At 39.5% G+C, this 25,853-nt stretch overlaps 1 long non-coding RNA gene across 1 annotated transcript in view; it reads right to left on the bottom strand.

The window, feature by feature from the left end:
• Positions 1–22,533, bottom strand: part of LOC121503517 — a 103,298-nt gene extending 80,765 nt beyond the window's left edge. Inside the window, exon 1 of the long non-coding RNA XR_005991373.1 lies at positions 21,980–22,533. This is a non-coding gene — a long non-coding RNA (uncharacterized LOC121503517). The remainder of the gene's footprint in view (positions 1–21,979) is intronic.
• Positions 22,534–25,853: the final 3,320 nt, after the last annotated feature.

Below are 25,853 nucleotides of genomic sequence, written 5' to 3'. Positions count from 1 at the left end.
AAGTCCCTGGTTGTTATGTTGTTCGAAAGGTTTTATTATGAAACAGCCATATCAGGAAAAGAAGTTTTTCAAGCCTGCATCTACCAGAGACAACTGATGTGAATTGCCTGATAGTTATAATCTGACTAAGAATACTCTCATATAAATGTCAGGCCATATTGCCCACCTATATTACATACACACGTCAGTCTCTGAAAACCCCTCATGCGGCTGTCCATGCCTCCACACATGCACCCCATATAAGCCTCTGCTGAGAGCCCTGACTGGGGGTAGCAACATAAGGTAAAGACATAGTAATTCATTTTCATTGCACCAGGGTTTCCCCTGTTTCTACTTGTAATTGGGGTGCTGCCAATGTGACCCAAGGAGGCCTTTAGTGTTACAGTGGAGGTTACCAAGTGAGAGGCTGAAAAAGCAATGCACTGCACAGAGAGCTGGGGGTTTCTCCATACGTTAAAAAGGCCTGTAAAGGAGCTGCTGCCTCTAACAACATCCCATTAACGTGAACCACAGGGAGCAAAGACACACAACCATAAGAGGTAGTTATAGAGAAAAGGCCCACCATGTAATGCTTTATTGCACTGCTGCAAAATGTGGTTCATGTAACAGCCAGCAAATGTATTTTGAGGGTTAAAATGTAAGAAATGCAGCTAATGGAGGAATGTATTCCTGCTTAAGAAGTACAGAAACAAACAGGCCAAAGTCGATGATTAACTCCAACAGTAGACGGAGGTTTACCCACGCCATCGACTAGACAGATAATACACTCAGACTTCCTCCTCTGTATCTCCACCTCGGCTTGCTCACACCACCCGCCCCGCCATGCCTCAACATATTGTCTGCAATAAACGACAGCTTGGGAAAAACATGGATCTCTCCCCTGAAGGCAGGTGAGGCATTACAGTACCTGCCTGCCTACCTGCCTGCCTACCGTGGACACGTCTGGTCAGGTTCTGAGCTCGGCTAGCCTGCGGTAGCTGTTATCAAAAGCTGCTGACGGATTCAGATGATCGATTGCTATGAAGAGATGAGCAATTTTGGAGAGCTTAGAGGAGATGGGAAAGATATGAAGCTGGGAGCAGTGTTGCAACAATCGACTTCTGTTGTGGGTTAGAAATTGTCGATGTGAAAATGAAGGAGATTTGATGCAGGTGCTAAAGTCAACAGGCTCGGGAAGTGGACTGTTGGCACCAACACCTGCACTTTCACTAGAGATGAACTAAGAAATTAGGGCTACACAAATCCCAGTGTTATTGTTATTGCATTATGAGCCCTACAAGGCATACAATGCTAAATTGTTAATGTGATGCAATACTAGAGAATACTTATTTGATAAGAGATGGGCAACCAGTTACCAGGAGGGCCACTTTTTTTTTTTTTTCAGTCATGAACACTCTCATCATACTTTTAACCATTTCATTGTAAAATGGATGTTCAGTTTTACTTGGCGGAGAAGGCTCTGCTCAAAAGATGCTCCCTGGGTTAGTCAAGCAGCATGTTTTAATTTCCAGAGGGTGCAAAGTTAGAAACCTCATTACGGATAGATAGATTTCTGACAATGTGTATTGAATACAATAAAATTAGTTCAAAAACAATTAGTCCATAGTAGCATGAATATAAGGGTGCAACAAGCTTTATGCTACAAACGAGGAGGCTGGGGTGGAGGAGGTTAAGCTCTGCCAGCAGCAGCAGAAGCATGGTGCATCAGCATTGCTGCAAGCAGGGATTAGTGAGAAGTATGACATATTTGAACATACTCGTGTTGAGAGAAAGAGCTGTGATTGGCTGTGGGAGCTGGATGGTGATAATAAGGATCAGCTGGCCATAATTTTATAAAAGAAAAAACATGTTGCTGTCCAAATCATTTGACATACTAACATTTCTGTCTTTGAACTCAAGTGCAAATATAAATTGATAATTCAACTAAACAAACACAGAGTTAAATCAATTGAGAGCTGCTATTCTAATGCAGTGACCATGATAGTTCCTTGTTGTTTTAATATATCTTACTTGCATATTTATCTTTTACAAGTAATGCATATAAAAATTGTTTTACAGAAACAATTGCAGCCAAACTACATCTACTAAAGTCTAAACATGTACCAGTAATCAAAGCTTTTAAGAAAAATGTTCCTATTGCCATGTTTTCATGGCAGATTTTACCTTCTTTCTCCAAGTTTAACACTATTTTGGTATCTAAAATGGATTTGAGTGCCAGATTCAGTGAGGTGGAGGTTCACAGGAGCTCACCCAGGCTGAAAATTGTCCACCTCTGTATTTGATGCAAACAAACTACACCTTTTCACCTTGTATATATGTAGATTTCACATGCTTTCAAAATCTTTTGACACAGCCAAATAAGACTCAAGCTAGCCATCAGCTCCCCTCAGAGTTTTAGTTGCAAATGTAAAGGTACAAAAAGCATGATTTGTTTTGGATTCATAAGAATTATGTCGCATATATCTACAGCTGAGGCTGATACATTATCTAGACCACACTTATTAATAATAGAACTGTGGGGTTTTTTTCAACATGTAAGTTAAAACACGTTAAGTTAAAAAAATAGACTTAAAGTCCTGAAAAATTCAGTCAAGATGGAGAGATTTATATTGTGTTTTCCCCTTTAAGCCTAATCTGCTACACTGCTGAGGAAAAAACATCCTGTGTTTTGTCATATGATGAAATATATAACAAAAGGAAAATAATCCAAATGTGACTGTTTTGATCACTTAGCCCTAAAATAAAGGAAACTTGAGGAAGCAATGGGTAGCAAACTCTCTGATGCACTCACATTTTTTATTTTGCCACTGCACAGATACATACAGAGAGTATATGAAGTATTGCGAAGGTTATAAGGCTGTGTGTGACTAAAGTCCCTTTAGTGACGAACCCAAAAGCAGAAATCTGATTAGCTGGAGATTATGCACAACTTGAAATTCCAGTACACTTGGACCAGAGCAAGAGGTGTGGCTGTGTGTAAAGTACACACATTCTTTACAGACACACAGATGCATTTAACCTATACCTTAAAGACCATACGCTGCATATATGCACATGTATAAATGAGAGTAAGTCAGTAGGATATAATTTGAACAAAAAAGTTCAACTTTCATATTTTAGAGGCATTACATTCTAGACTAACAACTTGGATTCTTAAAGTCAGATATTGAGACCAGTGTGAAGTCTCACCAGTCAGTGATGGTTTGTGGTGCCATGTCATCTGCTGGTGTTGGTCCACTGTGCTTTATCAAGACCAGAGTCAACACAGCCATTTACCAGGAGATTTTGGAGCACTTCATGCGTCCTTAACCGGACAAGCTTTATGGTGGGCCTGATTCTCCCCAGAGATTGGCACCTGCCTATTATACAGCCAAAACTAGGAACTGGTTTGCTGACCATGGTATTTCTGTGCTTGGCTGGTTCCCCAAATAGTTTATCCCAAGGGCCAATCAAGTCATTGCTGTTATTTATATTTGGCTGTTCTGGGACCCCCCCTGCCCTTCCACAAACCCATGCGGAAAGCATCACGCACATGTCCCTGCTCTTCCTGTGCCTACAAGGAAAGCCTGATGCAGGGAGAGAAGCAGCAATAAACCCAGAGCAGAGCGGGCATCAATGACAACAACAAAATGACTCTGATTAAGTCAGATATAGCATGAAAGAGGAGCTGGGGTGGAGGAGGGTTGCAAAAAAGCAGCTTGCAGAAGGAGTAATGAAGCATAGCCAGGCTAGAGCAGTTTAAATGTGGCATCAGGAGTGCAATTAGCCAAAAGTTATAATAACACTTAGAGCCAATCAGCTGGCCATCAGCTGATGAGGGCTTGCGTGAGATCATCTGATCTTCAATTTATGGCAGTGCTCGACTCTATGGCCTGCCTGAACTAACGCTCGATTTTGTAATCATAATAAGCTGGGGTAGTGTAGTAATTCAGAATTCTCAAATCTAAAGTCATACAAAGAAAGAAGCAAAATCATAAAGACAGTGTGAAAGTTTGACAGGTGGTCAAAATATATAGAGGAGGCTAATTTTAGCATGACTGCATTATTGTACTCTTTGAAGTAAGTTATGGCAAGATACAATGCTGCATTGATGCAATGATTTGTGCAGAAAGAAAGTACTGAGTGCAAAAATAACACACTTCTGAATGATACTTCTGTATTAAAACATCCCTTTTTGATTGGTCTTAGGAAATATTCCAGTGTTTCCAGAGAGACTGGAGTTCTGATTTTTATAAGATGTAAGCCCAAATCATGAAGATAAAAACAGAAAAAAGCTTGATTTATTTCACTTTGTAAGTGCTGAATCTGAATACAATAAAGTTTAATTTTTTGACACTATATTTTTAATGTTATTAGATGCTCTTGTGTTTGTTAGAAATCATGTACACAATAAAAAGATGCATGCCAAACACACTGCACATGCACACTGTAAAACAATATGCACATTATGATACACTTACGATCACAACTTCTTCCCACGACACCTTTTCTCATAATCTCCACCTGACAGGAACCAGAATAACTTCATACTCAGAAATCAGATTTTCTGGAAGGGACTTGGTCAGCGTTCAACACTGAGAGGAAACGGAAGATGAGGCCTTCCAAAAAAGGGAAAGAAGCCTCAATAGCATGTATTAAAACAAAATCTTATAAGTGTTGAATGTGACTCTCTGTTTTATTATAATTTTGAGATTTAAAAACAGATGGAAAACTTTTCATCAAATAACAGCAGGCAAGGCCTGAGCAGAATGTGCCCTACAAATCAGAGTGAGGCATGCAAACAAATACAAAGGACACCTGTGGGAACCAAACTTCACCTAGCGCTATGCTTGTGCCACCCAATAATATCTGCCCCACCTTTTCCTAACTATGCCACCTGTATCTCTCTCTTTCATTCTCTGCGTTCTGTAACGTCTGGAGTTCATAGAGGAGGAGTGGAGCCAACAAAAAGACGAAGAACCTGCCAAGGTTTCATATCATTAATCAAACAGCAGTGACCAGACTGGTTTCTGGTGGTTGTTTGCTGTTTCCATGCTGAAATTTAACTCTTCAAGTGTTACTCTGTGCTACATGGCCATGCATTTAGAAAATTATATCCCAAACTTTGCTCAAAGTAAATCAAGGCAAGAGAATTCAGAGTAATATAAGCAATCACCATTAAAAAGCTGCACAACAAATAACCACTGCTTCAACAGGATTCTAGAGGCTGGAAAGGGTTAGGAGCGACAGATGTACAGAGTGAGCAGTTGGCTTTATTGAAGTTCACTGTGGGTTTATCAGTGTCGGTACACACAGAGGCACACGGATACTTTGATCTTCAAAGGGAGATGAGCAGGAATGAGGGGCAATAAGAAGATAATAATGCCAATCTGATTCAATTACCCCAGAGATCACAGGGCAACTCCGACAGGCCAAAAAACTTTTACTTTCTTCAGGGAAAGCCTGATTTCGTGTTACCACACTGCCATCTAGTGGTCTGATTTGAGACTAACTTTACTGCACTGAAGAAAAAAAAGTGCTGAGTGCACTGAGAGGCGTTTTAACAAATGGCATGAGGCCTCATGCACCAAAGGGCCCCAAGGCATGGATAATGGGTGCATAAAATGTGAGGTATACATGAAAAAGAATGCAAATAAGAAGTTCAGAGTGCATGAAATAGCACCAAAATATAGGTAGATAGTCCAAAAAATGTTGAGGTCTAAGTCACTCACAACACCCCAGTATGTCATCAAACCAAACTAGAACGATCTACATAGAAATATAAAATCAAAAGAATATATAACGTGGTAAAATGACAAAAACTACATTTAATGCTAAAAAACTGCTATGCAAATACATCATTTGTCTTTATAGAGTATTCCTTTGCCTGGAGACATATTAAACTGTATTCAAATGTGGCTTTAGTGTTTGGTTTTACCCATACAAGAGGTGATGATCAATGTTTGCTCATTCATATTAGAGTATTTCCTGTAGTTCTGTAGATATGTGGGGTTTTTTTCACTTAAAAGAGATGCTTTGACATATTTGTCCCCAAAATGGCTTTAAATTACAAGGGGAAAGCCCAATATTGCTCCTCTAAATAACATAAAGTGCCCTTGAGTGCATTAAACCTGTGAAAGCTGTTTTCCTTAGATGTTTATTTTTATTAGTATGATACAAACTGAGTAAAAAGTGATCTGAAGCAAATTTAAAGAATGCAACAATAACTACATGATTTTTAAGGAGCAGAAAAAAGCTCTGTGCACTGTGGAGTAAGTTGTGAAATCCACCCTATCAACTATTGTCTTATGTTAGAGCGACACCTTGTGGGTTGTGGTGTGAACTGTACAGCTTCAATAGTTTGGCATGGGGGAAACACTCCTGTGAAACATGCAGGCATGTCAAGGGCAGGCAAAACCAGTTCTGTACAATTCAGTTTGACTTTCATATGCTTTGACTTTAAAGTCGGAAGCATCATCAGAAGGAAAATGAAAACAAAATAACAGACATTCTTACAGAAAAATTTAGGCGCTGACAGTGAGCAGTAGCAGCCGAGGATCAGTCCCTCTCTGTGCACTTTTGATGGGTTTCTAACAAAGAGTAAGAAAGAAGTGACGTCTTTAGTATGTCTCAGGACAACAACTAAATGCTGGCCTCTAGTGGTGGCAAAAGATAAAGGAATAAAGGTGTAGGGAACACTCCGCTTTGCCTGCATGTCTTTAACTTGTCTGCTTTAGTTGGAAAATATAACATGAAATCAGTCCGCCTTTCTATCCACCTGTCTCCATCCACTAGACAACAGTTTTTTCCCTTGATTAATCTAATAATAGTTTAACCAAGTAAAACAGCTACAGAGACTTCTCAGCTGATAAAGCACCAAACCTTCACTAAAAACTAAGGTTTTTTTTCTGTTACCCTGTTAACCTTTCCTTTTACATTATAATCAGACATGTAGAACATCCTTTAAAGCAACATGATGGCACTTTTCTCACAAGGCTGCATCAAAGATACTGAGCAACAAAAGTTGCTCATCAGAACTAATGACTAACAAAGGCAACAAACTGTGCAATCCCAGTTCATAAAATAGGTTTAAAGGAGCACGTGTTTCATACAGCTTCTAGAGATTGCCTTTTGCTTATCTTTGTGATGCTGCGGGCCATGGTAAACCTTCCATATATGATGCTTTTGGAATAAAAATTGCCTGGTTCATTTGGATTGAGAAACAAAAACAAAAAAAAACATAAAGAAAAAACATCAAATCTCAATATTCTTAACAGTGTCCCTAACTGAAAGGTAACCATTGCAAGGTTGGATTAATTCAGTTTAAGTAGACAATTTGAACATAACTTGTTGTCAGATGGATTTAATAAGAAAATTTCTATTATCAAGGTACGACATTGTTGTGAGTAATACAAAAAAATACTAAAAATCCATACAATGTCCATACCACTTATCCCACCCTGAGTCACAGGAGCTCAGAGCTGATGCCAGCTGTCATTGTGTGAGAGGGATTAGATTCACCAACCAACCTATCAGGAATTTTTTTTGGACTAAAGGAGGACGCTGGAGTATTTGGAGAGAAGCCACACATGCACACAGACAACATGCAAACTGCACACTGAAAGGCCCTGTCCTGTAGGGGTTCTAATCCAGGAACTTTCTGGCTCAGGCAGCAGTTCTAACCACTAAACCACCATGCAATTCATACCATAAAATCTACTTACTTTTTAAGAGCTATGTACATCATTATAGTGCTGGGCAATGAATGGAATTTCAATTTCAATCACAAATTTGTTTCTGAAAATCATGATTAAAGATAACAGTGACTTAACAACTTCTGTGTCACATGCAGATGTGCTGGCTTAGTCCACAAGTTTTGCCGTGCAGTAAATGTTTTTGAGCTAGTTGTGAAATTTTGGCCTTGAAAGTAATCTCCTTTATCAATTCATTTTTTTTGCTAATCACTATTTTACATATGAAGTTTCTTAACTAATTTATATTCATTTATTTTGTTTTTCAAGGTGTTAAGAGTGTTTAAGTTCAATAAATGCATGCAATGCAGGTATTGTCAAATCAATGAGTAAATGTGTTAAAAACATAATCGTGATCCCACTATCAAGGAAAAGAATCAGGATTAGGATTTTTCATAAACAAGCCACCCCATTACATTATGTCTAGGGCTTTCAAACAACAACAGTGTTTTAACTGTGATTAATCAGAATATCTATGGTTCAGTAATAAATCTCTGCCATATGTTTTATTTGAAATTACATTTTTTTTTTTTTTTTTATTTAAAAGTTTCTCATTTTGGATTTCACTTCTGTCTTCAAGGAATGTAAAATTGGATTTGAATGGACACAGATCAGCTTTTATGTTTAAAGGAAATAAGGGCTCTGGGATAGATTGAAGACCATGGCAGAAACTTACAGAAAAATAAACTTAGCATGGCCTTTTTTTTTTTTTTTTTTTTTTTTACAAATTTTACGTATACAGTTACTTGACTATACAAAAGTAAATTAGTATTTTCATAAAAAGTCAGAGCAGTGAAAAATATTTATCACTTCTCACTTAATTACAGCATTAAAAGCTACTGAAAAGTGCTTGCCTATGGTTTAAAGAAAACAAGTTCAATTGAATATTTTCAGAACACTCAGTTATTTTTTTAAAATTATCATTAGCCTTTTTTAAAATTAGACAAACATATTCAAAGGCATTATGCTACACCCTATATAATCTTAAAAAAAATATTCCATAGGCTACATTCAATTTTTATCCTCAGTTGTTTTTTTTTTTTGTTTGTTTGTTTGTTTGTTTTTTTTACTTATCAAAATAGGAATGAAATTATGGGATGGGGGCTGAGTGAAACTGGTGGAGGGCATGAACAGAGCTACAAAAACTATCATCAAAGAAATCAAGGCATCTATTTACAAAAACATTATGCATTAATGTTCTTTGAGCAGCATGGTATTCTGAGCAAGGCCATGCTGGTATGAAAATATACTGGACTTGTACTCTTACATTATGATGATATGGTTGACCTTACACCGTTTTGAAACACAAACAGCTAATAGAAGAAAAAGAAACATTCCAACCTGTCACTTAGCACCACAGATCTGTAGCGGCCAAGAGTGGAACTGCAGCCCAGTAGACGTTTAGTGTTATAACTCAAGTGTCCACAAGGGGGAGGCAGAGTTCAACAAATGCACAGCTCTCAGAGTCCACCAGAAAAATGAGGCTGCCTTGTAATGCCATTTTTCGTCCAAGATAAAGACTTTCAAGCAACAAAATATGACTAGTATTTTTTTTTTTCTTTCCATGAGTTGTTAATAAGATTTTATTCTCCATAAATGTGGCAGGAAATCAAATCTGTGACAGCCCTGAGAGGAACAAGACGTCTGTCTTCTCCTTGGCCTGTGAATGAATGATGACCTGTGATGACAGCCTGTCGTCTGGACAGCCTCCAGTCGATTTAGCTGTCATCACAGCACTTTAGAACTGTATGCTTATCTCTTTGTCTAGTCAGGGATGCTGACAGCCATCGCTGCCTTACCCACAGTGTTTGTGTCAGAGCAGGGCCCACTGCGGAGGCTTGACCATGTAGCATACGGGGCTACAAAGAGAGCATGTATCTCCCAGTGCCAGCAGCTTTTATGTGATGTAGTAAATTGTGTGTGCTCTCTTAATGTCAGGACGTTAACCAGCCCACTGTAATTGCACGTTTTGTGTGTAAATGGGTGTAATCTGTATCATTCAGTCCCCTTTAGACAAAGCAATTAAAACGTACACGCAGTAAAAGCTGCCAACATCACACTGATCTTCAGCACAGACGCAGGATTTAAGGCACACACAGACTCACACAGTCGTCTGAGGAGCCTGGTGGTCTGCTGTGTCCCGGGGAGGTCACACAGGAAATTTCACGCTCCTCTTCACACTGAAAATGTCTCCTTTATCCTTCCCACTGAGTACCAAAGAAAAGGGAAGAGGAGTGAAAGAGTGGATCGAATGAAATAAAAGAAAAAGAAAACCTCGACTGCTCAGTGTGGATGGCTTACTTGTGTAGGTGTGACTCGCTGAAACCCAGCGGCTTCGCCTTGGCAACCCACACCCAGGCAGACGAAGGAAAAGGCCAAACACGGTCACAGGTTCGGTGGAATGTGACATTTGCAAGTGCGGAGCACAAAAGGGAGGAATTTTCCCTCCAAAACAAGAGAAGGGAAAGAACAAGTGAGGTCAGTTTGAGTGAAAATAGAAGGAGGAATGTCTGGTATTTGAAGAACTGCAGGAACAAGGAAGGGCTGCACAACCAAAATAATCATCATGAGTATGTTCGTCAACACTGAGATCAAGTTTATGAATCATGATATTCTTAAATATTCTTTTGTACTGCTTAAGGTTTATTTTATAACACATATGCATATATGGTCAGGGCTGGTCTGGTGCTAAAGTCTGACCAGGGCTTTTGGCCCCCAAGAACTGACCAAACACTGTGCAGCACTGATCCACAGTGTCCATACTCAAGCAAAAATACGTCAGACGTGACTGTTAAAAACTAAAAGGTCAATATTCAGCATTCATTATCAAGTAAGAATAGATTTTATAAATATATATTCAGGCAAATATGACAGCTTAATGTAAACAGCTGCTGTGATTCATGTTTCTGTGATTGTGAGGGCCAAAATCATGATTATGATTAAAATTCAATAAATCAGGCATCACTGTTTACCACTTCAACTCAGTTGGTGGAGCAGTTGGCCATATACAAATGAATAAGCCCTCGACGCTCTGGTCGCAGGATCTATTCCTGATCCCAAACCTAGTTTGGTACACATCTACCTCAGCTTTCTTTACCCATATTTACTGTCTCTCTTCCTCTGTCCTATCAAAATGGTGGCAAAAAAGCCCAGAAAGTAATCTTTTAAAAAATGTGCAGCCTTAAAAAGAGATATAGGGTGACACAATACCATTTACAGCAATACAGTTTATATTGATCCTTATTCAAGAAAAACAATGTCAGCCCAGTAATATGTACTATAATAATACAGTGAGACGCTCACTGTCCCCAATATCCTTGCTTGCATTAATGATGCACCACGCTGCTGCTGGCAAAGCTTGGCGAAGCTTAACCTCCTCCACCCCAGCCTCCTCCTTTACAGCATAAAGCTTGTTGCACCCTCATTTAGATTCATGGTATTATGGATTAATTGCTTTTGAACCACTTTCACTGTATTCAAAATGCATTGTCATAAATGTATCTCTGCATACTTTTCCAAATGCCAAAGGGCACACATAAGGGGTGAGTTTTCTCTGGCTTCATGGAGATCCCATGGAAGTTAAGCAAAATAAACCATCCCACATTAGTTGCTTTGACCTTAATCATTATCATTTTCTATTACATCAACACAAATCCATCTTGGATGAACAAGACAACCCAGACATTCCTCTCCCTCTGGGGCATCCCTTTCATCCTCACTAGAGAACAAGACCCCAAGATTGGCAGGGGAACATAAATTTTATCAATGGTTGCCTTACTAGAAGCTAGCCTATTTCAGAATATAAACCCCATATTACTGAAGTGTTATGAGCCTTTTTTATCATGTGAATAATGTGCAAACTGGACAGTGTAAGGATATTCCAGTACTTGCACAAAAGTTGGGATGGCAAAAAACAGAAAAAGAGGGCGGTAGTAGGGGGGTTGACCCCAGTGATAACCTGCTAACATACTCAAAAAGCTAATCGCCAAGGAAGGGAATGTTAGCCAGAAAAAGGCACTATAGTGCTATGAATCCAGTGCACATGGGTTGGGCTCCTTCAGGGTTTTTCAAGGGCCTAGCGGTTCCTATGGAAGGCCTGAATTTTGTCAACTTATTTGCCCTATTTAGGCCAAAAATATGACCGAAGATCATCAGGTTTCCTTAATTTTTGATACCACTGATCACTAAAATAGTGGAGATTTATTATTTCATAAGACAGAATACTTACGAGTATACAACTTCTCCTATATGTTGACAAGCTCAATATATAGAAATGCTGCCAATATGGTTGTAAAACCAGTGGTTCCCAACTGGTCTCAGCCCCAGAGTTCACCATTAACATTTAGAAAAATTACTTATATTTACTTATATTTTTCAACCAATCAGATTCATTTGGTCAAAATCTGACGTTTGTACCTCAGAAAGTACAACATATCTTACAGCACAGCAAAAATGCATGTTAAAATATACATTAAAGACGTTTTTTTTTTTTTTTACCCAGATAAACTGTGGAAAATGTTGAGAACCATTGTTTCAGCAGATTGTTTGTAGCAGATTGGCTGCATTTTTTTTAAATCAAAACAACAAATTTCCCAATATTGTGTGTCTAGGACTTCTATTGTTGCTGCTTTGGTTTAAATATGACGTGTCTTTTACCACAGACATGCCAAAGTTTGTAGTTCTGGTATTGTTACAAGCATTATTCCATCTATACATAGAAAATGTTGAGATATATGTTGTGTGTCACCATCCAGCTGATAAAATTGCAGTATCTTTATCCATAGTCCTGTGTACCTTGCAGTTCCAACCTGTTGGAGCATCTCTCCATCTACAGATGTGTTCTTGTAGTAGAGGGTGTTACTTGCAGACTTCCTGTGGCCGAACAGAGATTGAATGGAGTGCTGTCTGTCTGTTTGGGCTGACAGAGATGCCCCTGTACTGCTCTGTGTGTCTTTGCTGTTTGCTCGGTCTGTTTGGGGGGGGGGGGGGGGGCTGTCCTCCACCCATCTTTTCCTCACCTCTTATAGCTCTACATGACTTCTATGCTCCTCTATACTCCTGTGAAGTCAGGCTGAAGGCCCACACAGGAGGTCAAGGACAGAAAGGAAGGCTGAAAGTCATCAGGAACATGCAAGCTTTTATCATCTAAAAGGGAATTTCAGCAATGCAGGAAAGAGTGGAGTTAGAGGTCTAAACCCCAGGTGCAGAGAGAGCTTTATCAAAGAGGACAAGCTTTTAAGTGTCACACCCGGGGGGCATCAATTTGGAAGAATCCGCCACTCATGTTCAGCACTTCCTCTAAAGCACCCTGCCACACTCTCACTCAAGCACGAGCTGTCCGTCTCTCTCAGCCTCCCACTTCCTGATGAGTTCCAAATGACACGCTATTTTACACATGTGCCACCCTCTAAGTTGCGGTTTCCCCTCAGAAGGAAATAAGCAATCTGCTTCCATTACCCCACCAGCATCAACTCCTCCTCCTCTTCCTCCTCCTCCCTGTTTCCAACAAAGCTCTCCAGCTCATGAGCATCATTAGAGAGAGAAGGGACAATCACTGGCAGGACAGTGGGAAGAAAACAGCACACAGACTGTGGCAAGGGGCCAGAGGAAAACACAAAGTAGCTAATCAGTCTGAGGCATTGGTCTGGTGTCATGGCATCACAGAGGTCTGTAGTTTTGTGAAGCAGTATAGAAATGTCTGTGAAGTGGTTGAAAAATTCAATATTTTAATACCAACTCTATCAAAATGATAGACCTCTTCTTTTAGAGATCAATAGTATCAGAAAGTGCCAACATATGAAAAAAACAGTATTGGAAGACAGGGGAGGAATTTAGATTTAAAGAAGTGCAACGCTACACAAAGTTATGTTGACAGGCAGTCACACACTTTTGTCTCTGAGTCATCAAAAGTCTAACATCAAACACTGGCATGGATGTTGTCTGTCTCCCTTGTTCCTCCTTCCTTGTCCAAAGATAAAAATGAAACAGGGCATCGGGTAAAAAAGGAGAGTCAGGGCAACAACAAGACAGTTTGCAAAATTAAGTCAGGGTAAAAACTAGGATTTGAACAGGGTGTTAAATTAAAACAAGACCTGGGTAAAAATGGCAGGCCATGGTAAAAACAGGGCACCTAGATAAAACAGGGCTTTCGGGTCAATGGGATGTCAGGGAGCTGGGGACTAAAAGGGTGTGTCATGGTAAAAATAGGATGTCAGGGTAAAAAAGGGGCATCAGGATAAAAATGGCAAGTCCTGGTAAAAACGGGGCAACTGGGTAAATAGCACTTCAGGTTAAGAACGGTATATTGGGTGTTGAAAAAGGCACATCATGGTGTAAACAAGATGTCAAGATATGGTGAAAACAGGATGTCAGAATAAAAGTGGGCCTTTTGGGTAAAAACTACGGAGTCAGGAAAGTGAAGAACATCAGGTAAAAACGGGGTGTCGGGGTAAATATTGCACGTCATGGCAAAAACAGGGTGTTTGTGTAAAATGGGGCTTTAAGGTAAGAATGGGATGTCGAGAAAAAACAGGTTGTTGGGGACAAAATAGGCATGTCATGGTGAAAACAGGATGTCATTGTAAAAGTGGGGTTCTGGTATAAAAACACGGTGTCAGGATAAATAAAGGACATCAGGTAAAAATGGGGTGTCTGGATAATTATGGCAAGTCCTGGTAAAGACCAGTTGCAAAGCCTTACCCAAAAAAAGAAAAAAAAAAAAGAAAAACTAACAAAAACTGTAAAGTGTGCTTACAAAACTAACTAAAATAAAATAAAACAGAGACAAAATACCCTTAGTTTTAGTCTTTGACACAACCAGACTGGCTGGCACCTAAACCCAAGTCTGGGGAGTGTAAAATTGCCTGAATTGGTCAGTGAAGACTTCACACAGGGTTAGTTTTATGTCTGAAGTTGTATTCAAATATCATCTTTTAATGAATACGATGATAAGTGATGAGAAGCCTGTTTGAATGTGTTTTTAAATATGTATGAAGTTCACTCAGTCCTGACATGTGTCTGAAAAAAAACTAAAATTAACACTAAAACTAATTAAAACTAAACTAAAATTGAACACAGAAAGTGGAAACGAAATATATATATTAAAAAAAAAAAAAAAAAAAAATGAAAAACCCCAAACTATTTTCACCTTGTCTGGGACAAAAGGCATATCATACAAAAACAGGATGTCAGGTTGAAAATGGGGCTTTTGGGTATAAATGGGTGCCAGGATGAAAACAGGTAAAAACGGGGCATCGGGGTAAAAATTGCAAGTCAAGGTAAAAATGGGTGTTCAGGGTAAGAAAGAATGTTGGGTAAATATAGGACACTGGCAAAAAAAATGATACACCATAGTAAAAATTGGATGTCAGTGTACAAACTAGACTTTGGGGTGAAAAACAAGTCATCAGGTAAAAATGTCATGGAAAAACAGAGTGACTGGATAAAAACGGGGCTTTGTGTTTAGGACAGGAGGTTGGGTGAATGTAAAAATGGGCATTGGGATTAAATAAAAGGGGCAATAGGTAGAAAGGGGGTGTCGGGTTAAATTGGTAAAAACAGGGCATCGTGAAAATTGGGCTTCAGGGTAAGTGTATGATGGCATTGAGGAAAAAATGGCACATCATGTAAAAACAAGATGTCAGGATATAAACAGGACATTTGGATAAAAACGGGGCATCATGTAAAAACTGGACATTGGGGTAAAACTAGCGAGACATGGTAAAAAAAGGCATCTAGGCAGAAAAGGGCATGTTGTAATTCTTGTGTCCTAAATGCACAAAAACATTTCCAATTTTTCATCACATTTTTGGCTTTTAAAAAAAGAAATATCTAGATATTGGTTGTCTGGGGCTTTATTGTTTTCTGTGGTATCAAACTGGTATTGATTTCATTAGATTTTCTCTTGTATTGTATCAAAGTTTAAAAATTTGGCATCATCACAACCCTAAATGCCCAAGTTTGATCTGTATTATTAAATGAAACTGATCTTTAATGAAATATTTGACGCCTCCAGTTAGCATTCTGAAAATCTTAATCTCAATTTTTGAGCATTTCATGTGAAATCAATCAAATTCCATGCATCTCTGAGGAAATGTCCACTCAAATTAAGCCTCATTGCCTGAAAAGTTACCTAAAAAATGTTTCTTACAGCCATCACCTGAAAGAAAATCAAAAATAGAAGGGAAATCACCGAAGCTTTGAGTGAAAAAAAACACACTTTACACAGCGCTCCCAGCTTTCAAAAACCCTCTCCTTCTCCCTCTCTCTCCCACTCACACACATAAACACATAGGCACAAACACATACACCTCGAAACAAAGGTGCCATTTTACTCAGGAAGGGTCAGCAGTTCTCTCCATCAGACAGGGGCTTGTTCTTGGTCAGAGGCTGCTGCCCAATCTCAGGCCACCCTCCCCTGGCTCCACCGGCCCCCTCTGGCCCCCCTCTGGCCCCCACCACCCCTGGAGACAAGCTCCCCATTGTTCCTTCACTACTAATAAATGACAGTTCTCCTGTTCAGACAGACTTTAGAGCCCATTCTAGACACATACACAGCCTAAATGGTGCTCTATATGAGAGGATACACAACAATGTTTTAAATAGTTCTCATGCAGCTCATTTAGGGGTTATCTGACCCTAATGGGGGGATATTTTCTTGTGATTTGAGGCTCATGCCCGGCAGACCTGATGAGGTAATGCTGGGGGCGCATTTGCTGCAAAAACACGGTGTAATTAATGCAGAATAAATACTTCTAATGCTTTCAATTTCCCCTCAGCAGCCGTAAGCGGTCATGACTTGGAGTCTTAGTTCATCAGGAGGTCACACTGCTCTGCCTGCATTGTCACCTGTGTGCAATGTCACACACGCACAAGGTACCGAGCACAGTCAAGGCCAAACAGGAACCCCTGAGGCGAGGCGGCGAGGCAGGAGTTTAGACATGATAAATCACCACTCAAGCTAAGCTCATAAACACACCATTAACACGCTCGACCACAGCAACTCGATCTGTTTACCTGAACCACTGTGCAGGGGGCCGGAGACCTCTGGCAGGCTTGTATTAGCATGCTTAGGGAGGCCTGATGAACATCACTGGGGGGCTGGCAAGCTCCAGCTCAGGGCCACAGAATTCACTCAGTGATGTGTCATGAGGTCATTTCACAGCATTTTGGGCTACTTTAATACAGAGTGGGCTATAAATTTTAAGGATTAGACTAAAAAAATCACTACAAATAGGAAAAAGTTTGTGCTTATTTGGCGGGTTGTCTTAGTTGGCCTTGTAACTTTAAGTTGACAGAGATAAACATATCTGATGTGAATTCTAGGGCTGGGAAATTCAATTTTTATAGCTATATTTTCAAATAAGACAATCTATAACAGAATCAGTGTTCCAGCTTTGTAAGGCCTGAACTGAGACAAATGAAAACAACTTTTTCTGCAGCAACCTGCCAAAATGTAAGGCGTGAGATTTCTCAGTACACCGGACCAGGACTAAATTTTTCTGATTCAGAAAATTTGTTTGCTGAATTGGTTTTAATTGAAAATTGGACAGGCATTAAACTTATTCAAAGTGCCTTCTGAAATCCAACACTTCTCAACTCTAAAATTGAGACTTTTTAAGACTTTTTATGGCCTTAAATTTAAAAAGTCCAATTAAAGATCTTAATAATGAAGTTTAGCATTAGTTCATGCAGGACATGTTAGTCATACGCCCAGCCACGATCAGCTGATCCAGATTATTGCCTCCCAGTTCCCTCAGCCAATCACAGCTCTTTCTCTCAACACAGTAGTGTATTTAAATATGACATATTTCTCACTAATCCTTGATGCACTAATGCTGATGTACCATGCTGCTGCTGGTAAAGCTTAACCTCCTCCATCCCAGCCTCCTTTATAGCATAAAGCCTGTTACACCCTCATATTCAGATTCATGCTACTATGTATTAATTGCTTATGAACTAATTTTATTGTATCCAAATGCATTGTCACAAATATCTTTCCATATGGGGGTTTCTAGCCATGCACTCCTGGAAAGTCAAGTCATGCTGCTCAATTAACCCCAAGGAGCATCTTTTGAGCCGAGCTTTCTTCGCCAAGTAAAACTGTGAAATGAATGGTTAAATGTATGATAGTGTTCCTGACTGAAGACTTATTTTCTAGTTTCCATAAAGTACACCAAATTTTCAGTCCCCTCTAATGTACACCATAACTGCTTTTTTACCGAAGATGGCAAAGGCGTGACCCACCTTACTGTGCCTTTAATTGGATAGTAATTTTAACTGCTCCCATTGTTCCCATGGGCAGGAATATCATGACAAGCCAACAATGGGCAGACTAGGAAATATTGCAATGTGATTGGAGTTGCTTGACTTGAAATCAAGCACCAAAAGTCGGTGGCCAATGTAAAAACACAAACCCATGCGTATGCAGACGGACCTTTCTGTCTGCATCCGTTTTCGTACGTGGGTAGGGCACTCATGAGCCTTAACAGCAATGTTTTTTTGTTGTTTGTTTTTTTTACCAATATTTTAAGGAAATTTCTCATTATAAGTAAAATCAAATTATATTTTGGGATGAGTATAGAAATCCTGTATCCAATACCTACCAGACCGAATTACAACACAGATATCAATACTTTATTTCAATTATTCTCGGTGCGACCTCCTCCACCCAAAATCAACGGTGAGGAATACGTTATGGAATTTGTGTGATTTATGTTTCAGTTACAGTGGTTTCCTTTTCATATCCCAAGTTCGACTGACATTTTATATGGATATTTCTGGGAATCACTAAAGTACCCAGACAGCTTTTATTTCCCTCTGACTTTCAACAAACTCTTTTCTCTAAAAAGTATCGATTCAGCCCCTGCTAAGGCACTGGCACTGTATAAAAAGTATAGAAAAACCCAAACGATACCCAACCCTCATCATGTTTGATACAATGTTAAGAAAAACCAAAGTACTTGACACCCAATACTTGGTTATTTTATGTTTTTGATTCACATAAAGCTATATAAATTCCAGCAGTGTTTTGGTACCAGAATGTTGGAAAGGTCATGCAAATTTTTGGACAAAGTGGAAGAGTTAATCTGCATCTTTTGATGGATTTGCATCACATCCTAGCAAGCGTCTGCAAAGCAATACACCATTTCAACTCAGAAGTCATGTTTCCTTTACGTCACTTGCACTGATTTGGAAAAAAAAGAAGAACAAGAGAGATTGACAAGGCACTGGGAGTACACTACAAGATTATTTTCTTCATTATTTCCAACGTTTCTCGTTAAACAGAGCTTGTACGCTTGTTTTACAAAAGGTAAGTAGGGGTTGCATTGATAATTAAATTCTCACACTGATATGGACAGGAACATCCTTAAAGATTTCAAAGTGCTAACTAAAGCTGTTAAATATTTCATTAAAAAGCAAATATATTCATTAATACATGCAAAGTTAGCTGTAGGTGGTCAAAATGCCATGCCACAATGGTTTTGTACAATTTAGACAATGTCTAGAAGTTTGTCTGCAAGTTCAATTATTAAAAAAACCACAAAAATGACCAAAACTATGTCTTTGACTTCTGTTTTTGTTCCCATGGAATCAAACAGGTTTCAATACTGTTTACCTTTAACTAGAATCATAAAACAGTGTCATGACAACCATTTCGCATGTCTTTATGGAAAATAATATCAAGATGTATACCATGTATCACCATTCATCTTGGTCTATATTGCCCAGCCCTAGCAAATATACAGTAAAGGAGATGACAACACAGCTGAATGTGAGCTTAAGAAATCCCAAGTGGTGTGAAAGTTCTGAGGAAATACTGAGTGGGGTAAATACAGGGTAGTTAAGTGAGTCCGACCCTGCTGTGTATACATCTCTGTGCTGCGGTTCACCACAAGCGTATCATATGACAGCTCAGCCAGCCCTGTGAGGGAGCAAATTCCAGCTCTGCTATTCTCAGCTCTGGGCCGAGACATAAACAAAAGTATCCTCAAAAAACTAACATGTGTAGTAATATTCCAGCTCCTTTGATGTCTAATGGAGAAGTCTGAGCGCTAAAGAGTGGGCGTGCATGGGTGTTTCTGCACAGGGGGCTGATGTTAGCAGCACGCAGGACAGATGCAGGGCGAGCGGGGGTCACGTCGACAGACACGCTCTCCCGCTCGGCCGTTCAAACGACAAAAGGAGGAGGAGGAAGAAGAGGCAGAAGTTGTGAGAAGAGGAGTTAAAAAAAAAAAAAAAAAGGGCCAGTGTTTAGTCAAGGCCTGCTCACTGACACAAAGTCCGTCTTTGTCTGCCTCCCAGGGTGCCAGATAAAGGAATTCTTGTGTGTCGGGGGCTCTGACCGAGTTTATTTGACACTTCAGCTCCTTTTGTGCAGCAAGTGTCCCACCGTCAATGCTGGCCATGAGAGTCACTTGGCATTAGACAGAGGGTCCCTCTTCAGTTGGAGAAAGGGGGTCTTGTTTGGTGAAGATTTTTAATGGAGGGGGTGTATGGGGGGGGGGGGGGGGGGGGGTGCTCTGAGCTGTATACGGACATATAGTGGGGCTCTGTCCCCCCTCCCTGAACCAACAATAGGTGGAATTCTTCATTGCTATAAGGAAGTGGGTGAGATTGAGGAGTGAGAGCTGAAGGGAGCAGAAAGAAGGTGGACACTTTATCTGATTGCTTAGTACGTGACAGTAAGGTCACAGTTAGAGCTAAGCAATATGGACCATAAATCATATTTTGATACATTTTTACCAGAACTGATTGCATTATTTAGTGTGTTATTTTTTAACTGCATGCTTAATAAATCCTTTCAACACCTTAGTTAAGCTACTGCAGCATCTCTCTGCAGCCACAGTGACGTCAAGTAAGTCTTTCACTGTTTCTTAATGTGTCATTTCACTTTAAAAAAACTCACAGACGGCTCAGTGGACACGTCAAAAGTCACCTGTGCAGACAGTTACCTTTTTACTTCCTCCTCATTTCCTTTACAATCCATAACAAGTTCTTTTTTCGTGCCATAAAGTTTGATCTACTTATAAAAACAGGAAGCCTTTAGGTAAAGACAGTAGAAAAAATCAAAGATACACAAAAATGGTTTTAAATGCAAAATGGGTTAAAAAGGATTTGATTAATGCCAGAAATTCATGGTTAAAAAATGTGATCATTTGACAGCCCTAGTTTTCCTGAATGCCAACTCAGTGGATATTTTTTTCTGCGAAGAAATAATGAGAAAAAAGTTTGTTCCAAGTCAAATACACATGGGCCAGTTGTCACACAGGCACTCTGAATAATGTCAAAATGCAGCATGCCAAACATCTTTTACTATCCAGATTCAAAGCAACCATATAAGTGCCACTGTCTTTCCCTATACTTCGTTCGAAATCATATCCATTTATCTTGAAAGCTTAACATATTCATAGTTTGCGTCTTTAAGTTGAACTTGGAAAACCAAAACAAATGTATTTTTACATGCACCTGTAGATTCTCCATCTAAATCTTGCAGCACAGAGTGGATTTCTCATGCAGGAGCAGGGGCAGTGTGCATGAGTGACAGGCAGCTTCACATGGCAACAACCTGTCCACAAACTCGCACATTCACTCTCACCTCAATAGGGTCACTGTAGCAGAGGCTAGAGGACTAAATGTTGCTTTTTATATGTTTCCACACTGATCATTCATGCTGCTGCACCTGGTTTTTCACAACTTCTGACAAGCTCTGGGAACGGTCTGTGGGCACCTGGCACTGCAGGTGTATAAGGACAGGTACTATGGTGTTCACCTAAGGCATGGATTGCTTATGTGTGGTCAAGTCAAATAAATCAGTTTTAAGGGAAAGATCTGCACTTCATGAACCCTAAGAGTCCTCATGTTGAACAGGTGAGTCTTATGTGTGGCAGATGAGGGGGTTCCACTTCTCTTATATGGAACACGCCCCCCTCTACAGGCACACACAGACCCTAACTTGAGTTTCTCATGAGACAAAAGTTTGATTGTGAAGTGTAATTTGGAAGGGAAGATGTGAGCCAAATGGGTGTGTAAGGAGATAATGACAAGGACCTTTGATCTGACAGACATTGTTTATAGTTTTAATTTCAATGGAGGAACAAAAGCTGGTAAAATTAACATATTCCTGTTTGGGACCCCTCAGAAATAGCACTGAATGTGCTTCATAGCTGACAGTTTTAAAGGCAAATGAATTTCAGTTGAGGAAATAAAAACTTGCTGTAAGCTGTGAGTGAATTTCAGTTCGCACATACCTTCTGGATGAGATGACATTATCCAAATTGCAAAACTTCTTCAGAGCATCGCTCCAAACATACATCCCAGGATATTCCTTTCCTTGTTTTGAAATTAACAGGCACAAATATTAATCCCCCAAAACCTGGCGGTGTGTGACACTGGCTACACTTGTACACGCGTAAAGTATCCCATGGGACTCCCCTGTCCGCCAAACAGCTTGTCCAGCAGCTGAGTAATGGACACCACTCATCCCGCGTCAGAGACAGCATTATTTCCTTAAATCCAACAGGACGACTCCAAACAGGAGTGCTAAATCCTTCATACGCTGCCATCATCCAGTTAGACTTAGAAAAATAACAAGAAATAGAGCTCCTCCATGTGTGACATTGCTGTAACATTTAATCCTCTTTTACGCGTCCCAGGAATTAATCGATGGGTGCTTCAGTAAATCCAGCTGATCGATCAGGGTGATTGTTTCCAATCAGAGGTAAAAGAGGCTGCTTCCTCCTGGTGGTCCAGCGCAGTGATGGTCTCCGCTGGAGTTCCGACTGTACGGTACACTCCTGTGAAGAGCCGGAGCCGCACTGAGCCATAGTCGGAGCACAGCAGCGAAGCACATGCTGCTCCATGGTGACGTAGTGCGCAAAGCATCATGGTAAGTGGAGTTTATTGAGCTTGCTCCAAAATACTTCAGTAAAGCGGAATAAAACTCTTTAAAAAGTAGTAAGACCAACACAAGTAAGAAAATTCACATATAAGAAAAAAAAAACATATTCTACGGAAGCCTATAGAGGATATGAATCATACTCATTTTTTTCCATTTGCATACATTTTGTTGTTTTCTCAAGATCTCCGCCATTCAGCTCGCTATCACGGTTTAAAAAAAAGGGCAATGTCAACTTATCAGAAAAGGAAGCCTAGTTTCTCAGTATCTCAGGAGTAAATGATGCTATCAAGGGAAAATTGAGTAAAAACTAAATTAATGGATGTCATCTTCATAAGAGCTCTTATACTCGATGTTCACACAGGTACTCTGGGTTCATTTCATTTATATTTTTCCATGTTTTCAGAAGCTTATAGTTGCAATACCACAGGAAGCCATGGGGGCAGTGTTGAGCAGTGTAATCAGGAGTCAAACCAGACTTATTGGCTGTAGAGAAAATTGGATAAGGCCTGATGATATCAGACATTTAGCAACTAAAAGAGGCCTTTGAGTCCAATACACGGCGGTTCCGTCGGTAAAAAAAAGCCAATAACTCAATAAGGCATATTTACTAAACAGTTAACCAGCTTTTCTGTTTCATGGACAATCTTCACACATGAAGGGTGAAAAGATATTTAAAGGTAACAATGCAAGTCATCTAAGATACCATATATCTCAGAACAGTAAAACATGCTAAAACTTTCCAAATAGCATCTGATTAAATGTCTGGTTAGGGTCAGGGTAAGGGTTAAGGTTGGGATACTAAAATTTAAAAGTTAAAAACCTGACCTGCAAAACATTTGATCAAGCTGAGTAAACAGTCTTCTTACAGGAAGAAAAAAAACTCGCCCTTGATGAAAACACTCTAAAACAGCTTATGTAGCTCCATTAGCTTTGTAAGCTACGTAGATAACATAGATAATGGAGGTACAGCACTAACGTAGCTAAAGCTAACAAAGCAGCTCTTGCTACATTTGCTAAAGCTCAGGTTGCTAGTGCCAACTTAGCTATAGATAATGGAGTTACATAGCTAATGTAGCTATGTAAGCTATGTAGGTTTGTTATCTTAGCTACCTTTGCTAAAGCTCACGCTGATAAAGCTAACATAGCTACACTGGCTTGTGTAGTAATGTTAATGACATAGCTACCGTAATTAATTAGCTACCGTAGCTATGTTAGTTTTAGCTAAAGCTAACGAAGCTAAATTTACACCACTGACCTTTTTCTCTGTTAAATTTTATTTACTGAATGTTTTTTAGTCTTCAGTGTTTGCAATGTGGGTATTTTTAATTAATGCAACTGCCAGACGTTTATGAATAAAGCTGAATTTAAAAAAAAAAATCTAAAACTGGATGCACACTCTGAAAAGGCTCTACATGTAGCTCATGTCCCCAAATTCAAAGCAGCCACTCTCCCTTAAAGTGTGGGATTTATCCCTGGAATGGTAGTGGTGTAATGACTGGTAAATACACATTTGTGGGTACAGTTTTATTAACAGATTTCCAAATTCAAAAAAGAATGTAAGCTTTGGTGGTGACGGAGCTGTGTGGTCCATCGCTGCGCAGCTTGGGAACATTCAGAGGGGCTGTAGCATCACAGAACATCCTAGCAGACCAAGAGGCTATTGGTCAACATCCAGGCCTCACAGTGAGACCAGGAGGACCAAGACTGAAAGGCTCTGATTTTGGAATCTCACTACAATAGTTTTGTTGTTGTTATTGCTTTGCTCTTTTTTGGACTCTCATACTATGATTTTTCAAATCATGCAATTTTTTTGTTTCTTTTTTTCTACCTGTTTCTTTTTGAAGCAATTCTGGTTGTATGTTTGCACAAAAGAGCTATAAATGAAATTAAGATTAAGTAAAAACTGAAAATACTTGCCCCTACTTTATTATTTATTACATTACATTTAAGAAGGCATTATTTGTCTTCTGCCTTCATATATAGGCTACTTACATGAAATCAGTCCCTTTTTACACAAAAAGTGGTACTGGCATGATCAATAACCTCACATTTGACTGTAATCCCTATTATTATGATCACTATTATACTAAGCAACAGCCAGGTTAGTTATGTCATGAATAAAGGGAGTTATAATCTTGTTGCAATCACTCATCAGCTGTCAGTCTGATCTCGGGTTGCGTGTGAGCGCTGGGTGAGCTCTGTGAGTGAGTAATAATGATCATCTGTCGCTGCGCAGAGATACAGGGCTGTCGGTGCCTTAAATCACCTTCCCATGAATGAATCTCTTGTCTTTCTCACCTCACTTTCATGTCCTAACCACCTCCAGGCTTGCTTGTATTTCTGGGATCATAGCTTACCTTGAACATCAAAACAAGGACTGGATTCCAAGGAGCGGACTACAGACGGGCATGAGCTGAAAGAGGACTGAGATTTCAAAACAAATAAGCTTTATGAGTTAAATAAGCTTCAGAAACAAAAAATCTCTATGTGACATGTATGTTTCTGTTTTTTTAATTCAGTGCTTTGGAGATTATTTTAATCCTCTGTGCATAAAGCAATTAAAGCTTTTCAATAAAAAACAAGATAAAATCAATCTTGATTAGTTTAATATGCTTTAGAACAGAAACCTCCGTTTGATATGTGCTTTTATGAATCAATAATTCATGTGTTTGACTGTTTAATGAGATTGCTTTAATCCCCTGAGCAGAAAATCATTGAAAATAGTGCTTTTCTTTTTGTATGATTCTGTTGGGACCTAATTAGGTCTCTAATGTAATCTATTGAATTCTTGAATTATGCCACCTCTGATGGCTATAACAAAATGGTGACCCCCTATAAGTATTCAGGTATTTAGAAAGACAACAGGCCTTCATTTATGTACATATAGGCAATCTTATTTAAAAGCTTAACAGTGGGGGCAATGCACAGCATTTTGAAGTAATCTGTTAGGGTACACTGAGTCATATTGTCGTTTTTTCTATTAAAGTAATCTGTTGTTAGATGATTTTTCATAAAATAAATCAATTATTGACAAACCCTGCCCTATTTCCTTTCATCTTCAGTCAACACAGACAAAGAAAGAAAAGAAAATCCACAAAGCATCTGCACAGTTTCTGTTTCTCTCCTACCCATTGGCACATAGCTGTGGTGGAAGGTAAACACAACTGTGTCACTCGCGTGCATAGCTGGCTAATCCAGCTACTGATATGACAGACAGGACTTGT

Source organism: Cheilinus undulatus, linkage group 21, assembly GCF_018320785.1.
Source record: "Cheilinus undulatus linkage group 21, ASM1832078v1, whole genome shotgun sequence".
NCBI lineage: Eukaryota > Metazoa > Chordata > Actinopteri > Labriformes > Labridae > Cheilinus > Cheilinus undulatus.
This window is presented reverse-complemented; position numbering and strand designations above follow the sequence as displayed.